At 38.8% G+C, this 6,149-nt stretch overlaps 1 pseudogene; it reads right to left on the minus strand.

The window, feature by feature from the left end:
• Positions 1-4,633: 4,633 nt before the first annotated feature.
• LOC127042086 (olfactory receptor 10A7-like) lies at positions 4,634-5,578 on the minus strand (annotated as a pseudogene).
• Positions 5,579-6,149: the final 571 nt, after the last annotated feature.

A 6,149-nucleotide genomic window follows, 5' to 3' on the forward strand; every position in this document is an offset into this window, starting at 1 on the left:
TTTGGAATTTAATTATTGTGTATATAGTACCCAAAACCACTGCACTGCGAGGCCTAGACAACACAGTCATACCAACCTAATTTCCCAGTGTAGACCTGGCCTCGCTTTGGAGTGATTTCTGGTTCTGCCCTGGGGTGTTCACAATTCAGCTGCAATGTATATCTGATTTTTATTTTGTCCCTCTCACAGAGTCACAATATTCAATGTACTTATCTGGCCCCCACTGCTGAGTACAGAAAAAATTCCTAAGGCAGGTAGATCGATAGATAATTTTTGTATGATACATATATATACATGTTGGTTTGTCAATTCTCACAAGAGTCTACTTGCACTGTGCTGAATCACAATATTTCTGTGGACTGGCAAACAAACGAGTCTGCAAGATTCCTCTGTGGTTTTTTTCCTAGTGTGTGAAGAGAAGAAAATAAGAAAGGAAATTTATGCCCCGATGAGAGCAAGAGATATTGGGCCATGTTGCAATCTTATTTACACCATTGGTAAACACGGAGTAATTTTACTGAAGCTCATGATGTTACTCCAGGTTTGCAAAAGGTTAACTGGAAGTTAGAATCTGGTCTGCTATTCCTAATGGTGAGTTCTTATTGCCTATTAATCTCCAAATCATTTTTCAAGTGCTGTTTGATATGATAACACTTCACAACCCTGCTTCCTTCCGCCTACTGAATATTAAATAAATGGGCCATTGTGTCCCATCATTTTCACTTTCTAGCCTCAGTGCCAGAATAGCCTGAATATGTTCCACTGTAATCTGATTGTTCATTGTAAGTAAGAACACAAAATGGTTAACATAACTGATACAAACTTCATACTCAGGTCAAACACGGCTAACATCTATAGAGATGGGTGAATAATTTAGAGTAAGTGACGCATATAGTGATTTCTTCCATGAAGAACCACACAATGTTCACAAATGCACTCATTCAAAATTACTCAAAGAATTTCAATAAATATTTGACCACAGGTGGCTCACAAGCAACCTGGGTTTATTACATTTTTATTCGTTGTGGGGACTTTTTTCCTAAAGTGCTTCAGTGGCTGAGGAGCCTAACCTTGGAATAATGAGATCCACGGACAAGAAGCTCAAATTCAAATTAATATTTTGGCATATCTTTTTAACAATGATTGTGATTAACCATCAGAACCAGCTCAGACTGGGTGCCTTCCTGAAGGATAAGATTAGTCAAACATAAGTTATTAGACTCAATTTAGGGGCAACTGGGTGAAATTTAACGGCCTCTGTTACACAGAAGGTCAGAATAGATGATCTAATGATCCTTTCTGGGCTTAAAATTTGATGAATCTAGGTACCATAGAAAATTAATTGGATTTAAGCGTCCAAGTCATTTGGGCACATTTGACTTATCTCTGTCTCTATTCTAATCTATCTAAACCTGTGTCACTGACCACATGGCAGAGAAAAGAGAAAAGCGTCTTACCCCTGCAGCTACCTCTGGGCAAATGCCAGCAAACCCAGGGTCAGCCAGCCAGCCTGAGTCAACCTATGCCTCTTGGTTGAGCCAATAAGGAGCTGTTCTACAGTAACATCATAGAATATATTTCCCTGAACCAATTACAACATCCCAAGGGGAGTGGCTTTTGACCAATGGTCTGTTTAAAAAAATGCAGCTCTTTAAACAAAGGAATGAAAAGTCAAACACTGTAAATAACACAAGATTTTATAGTAATATGCCAACCTTTAGCTTGCTTTTTAAATCTTTCCTGAAAAAAAACTGCTGTAAAAAAAAGCTTTAAATTTACACACTTTATACAAAGCACATGCACAGGCTAACTTAAAAGAAAAACTAGCTTATGTAAAACATTTGACACTTATACCAGAGATTAGAAGGCTTTTCCCCCATCCACGACACTTTTTCTTCTTTTTTTAAATCAAAACACAGTTAAATCAAGTAACATTAACACACTTTTAAAACTCCAATCAAAAGAACATATCTATAGATAGCTTTATTTACCATATTTATATAAATTTAGCAAACATCCTTATTTGTTCTCAGTTTTGTACCAGAAGTTATGTTATCTTTTTTACATTATGATTTTACCCTTGGTCTTTAAAAATGGAAGAAAGACCCTCATGAAAGTTATGGCTAATCTTCATATCAATTTCTCTTATTCCATCTACTTAAAGTAATGCATTTCTACAGACTTTCCATTTATTGGAAATTAGTACCCAGCTTTAGCTGCAAGGAGTCCTTTAGCTACAAGAAGGCCTTTTAATTTAAACTTTGTAACATTGCTTTATAGGATGTCCTTTGTAAAGTGTGAAGATTTTAGAGTGAATGTAATGTTCCCAACATTTACAATACAAGCTTAAAAATACAGAAGCCAGGTGGTTTGAGCAATTGCATGAAGGAGTAAAATGCTGCCCCCTCTCACCCTTGTTATTTGAAGCAGTTAACTTATGCAACAAAATATTGTTTTAATTAGAAATAAAGTTATGTTCGCATGCTTTTCTATTGCATTTAAACATGATGCTAGGCAAGTGACATTTTGCAACAAAGAGAAACTCTTTGTCATGAAGCTTTTCTAACTGTAGGAAAGGGTAAGGTAAAGACAGCCCCCACTCACCCCTTTTATCTGAAGAAACATACCGCTACCCCCTTTTAAAAAAATAGTTATATTTTTCAGGGAAAGATTTTTAATCACAGGATTACAATTAAATAAAGTGATTAAAAGCTATAGTATCACAAATTTTACAAATAACGTATGCATGTTTTTACATTTTAAAAAGATGCAATGTATTCAACTTCCATAACTAGTTAACTATCGCTGAATATCAGGGTTGGAAGGGACCTCAGGAGGTCATCTAGTCCAACCCTCTGCTCAAAGCAGGATCAATCCCCAAACAGATTTTTGCCCCATCTCTCTCAGTGGCCTCCTCAAGGATTAAATTCACAACCCTGTGTTTAGCAGGCCAATGCTCAAACAACTGAGCTATCCCTCCCCCGTATCTCTGGGGTACAGCTTAAAGAAAGATTTTAGTATTTTTTTGTTGAAATGCCTTGCATAGTATGACCCTCCCCCATAAAAATAGCTTACAGGAATGTAAACTGTGAAAAAAATATGTTCCCGGGGAAGAGCAATATTATACAAAACCCACATGTAAAGAAGTGTTCTACAATAATAGAATAAAACATAAACAGACATGTTATAGCTTTTGAAATGTTTAATGGAGCTCTTTCAAAAATAGTATTAGCTTGCTTTTCAGAGTTTGCCTAAACAAATTGATCAGAATACAAAAGACAACCCAACAAAAACTGCTTTGCCTTAAAATGTTAAGAAATCCATGGTACAGTTTAGACAAACAAACAATAAAAAATTGATAGGTTTTACAATTGTGTATATATATATATATATATATATATATATATATATATATATATAAAAGACAAAAACCACACCTCAAATTAAACTAAAGTTGGGCCTTGAGCTAACATTGCAGTTAGGGGTTGTCATAAACAGATAGCTAAGGGTTAATGTCTCTTTCACCTGGAAAGGGGTAACCTGATACACCTGACCAGAGGACCAATCAGGAAACAAGACTTTTTCAAATCTGGGTGGAGGGAAGTTTTGGGTGTGAGTTCTTTGTTCTTTGTCTTGTGTCTGTCCCTCTCGGCTATGGGAAGGATTTTTCTGTCTCCTGCTTTCTAATCTTCTGTTTCCAAGTTGTGAGTACAAAGATCATAAAAGAATAGGGTTTATTGTTTTTTTTCTTTTGTATTTACATGTGTGTAGTTGCTGGAGTGTTTTGAATTGTATTCTTTTTGAATAAGGCTGTTTATTCTTATTTCTTTTAAGCAATTGACCCTGTATTTGTCACCTTAATACAGAGAGACCATTTTTATGTATTTTTCTTTCTTTTTATGTAAAGCTTTCTTTTTAAGACCTGTTGGAGTTTTCCTTTAGTGGAGAACTCCAGGGAACTGAGTCTGTAGCTCACCAGGGAGTTGGTGGGAGGAAGAAGTCAGGGAGAAATCTGTGTGTGTTAGATTTACTAGCTTGACTTTGCATTCCCTCTGGGTGAAGGATGGGGTGGGGGGGAGCTTGGCTCTCTCTCGGTACTTGTGTTTTCCAGGACTGGAAATAGGGAGGATGGAATCCCTCTGTTTAGATTCACGGAGGTTGCTTCTGTGTATCTCTCCAGGCACCCAGGGAGGGAATACCTGGAAGGAGGAGGGGGAAGGTCCAAATCTGGAAATATGTTATGACAGGGGTATGTCTGCACTGCAATTGCGTGATGTTACTGCAGCTCTTGCAGATACACCCAAGTCAACTTTAATCTAGCTAGCTCAGGTACCGGAGCAATGGAGCTGCAGCAGCCTGTGCTTCAGCCTGGGCTGTAGCAGCTCACTCGGAATCCTGTGAATTTCGTTACATGGCTAATCTCAGCTGAAGCATGTGCTGCCGCAGCTTTAATGCTCCAGTACTTGGTAGCTAGAATAAAGCTTGCTGGTCTTGTCTACACCAGCTGAAATCACACCCCATGATTGTAGGGTAGACTGACCCAAAAACAAGCCTGTAAATTTAACCCCAAATGTGCAAACTTAATGAGACAGGTATGAAAAAATGAGGAGAATGGCTTAAAAATCATGATATCTTAATTTACACATTTACTGGCATTTTTTTTTCTCAGAGTCTCTTTCACATCTTTGTTTCTCAGGCTGTATATGAAGGGATTGGCCACAGGAGTCAGAATTGCTTAGAAGAGAGAGAACACTTTGTTGAGGTCTCTGAGTGTGTTGGTTTTTGGTAGCAAATACACAATGATTAGGGTCCCATAGAAAATTGTCACCACAATGAGGTGAGAGGAGCAGGTGGAAAATACCTTTTGCCTTCCGGTGGTGAAAGGGATTCGCAGGATGATGGAGATGATACACAGGTAGGATGTCCTAGTTAAAGCAAACGGGGGCACGGTGAATAAAGAAGATAGAATGGTAAGTAAAAACTCCATCTGGTAGATGTTGTTGCGGTAGAGATTTATTATTTGTATAGATTCACAGAAGAAATGATCAATTTCATTGAGGCTGCAGAAAGTTAATTGTAACATCATACCAGTTATTATGGAACTAGCTAGCAACGCACTTATCCAAGACCCAGCTGCTAGCTGGAGGCAGAAACTGCCATTCATAAAGGTTGCATAAGGCAGTGGTTTGCATATCGCTAGGTACCTGTCATAAGACTTCTCTGCTAGGAGATAACACTCGGTGCCTGCAAAGAAGCCAACAAAGTAACATTGTGTGATGTAGCCACCAACAGAAATGGTCTTGTCCCCAGTCAGGAAACTGGCCAGCATCCTGGACAGGATGGTTGAGGTGTAGCAGATCTCCAAGCAAGACAAGTTCCCCAGGAAGAAGTACATGGGGGTGTGAAGGTGCTGATCAGTCACAACTAGAACAACAATGAAGATGTTCCCAGCCATGGTCACAATGTAAATCACAAAGAACACCGGAAAGAGAAGAATCTCCAGTTTGGGGACAGTCCCAAATCCTAGGAGGATGAACTCTGTGTGGGAGGTTTGATTTCCCTGTTCTGCATCTGCCATGATGGAAATGAACCAAACTCTACAAGAGAACAAGAATGGCATTTATTAAATATCAATATCACAATATCAATTTAAATGCATTAATGTTTAAATGTTCCCTCTCCTTCAGGTCACCTGCCCAAATACTGGGCTGAGCACACAGGCGGGGGGCTTGGAGTCATATAATGGAGGCTTATAACATCTGAGATTGAATGAGAGAAACTGACATGAAAAGATGCTGCTAAAGCAAGCTCAGATTTGTGTAAAATCATATTTTTTTCTGACTGGGAACATAATAAGCCTTGCTCCCTTCATTCTGCTCCCAAGAGCTGACACTAGTGGTGTGCAGTGGGAAATCTCGATCACCGGGAGGAGTCTGACAAATGAAGGATTCCCTGAATTCTCACAGCCTCCTTTTGGCTGGTAAAACACCCCACAATTTTGCTGGCTGTGAATCGGCTTGGCTTGGACTACAGAAGCTTCCATTGTTCCCGACAGAAATCAACTCACCATGAGTGAGGTGGTGCCAGTCCAAATCCTCAACTCCTATGCCTTTTTAAGTGGTCATCATTTGATTTCATTTGTGCTCTAC

This window comes from Gopherus flavomarginatus, unplaced genomic scaffold, assembly GCF_025201925.1.
Source record: "Gopherus flavomarginatus isolate rGopFla2 unplaced genomic scaffold, rGopFla2.mat.asm mat_scaffold_2284_arrow_ctg1, whole genome shotgun sequence".
Taxonomy (NCBI): domain Eukaryota; kingdom Metazoa; phylum Chordata; order Testudines; family Testudinidae; genus Gopherus; species Gopherus flavomarginatus.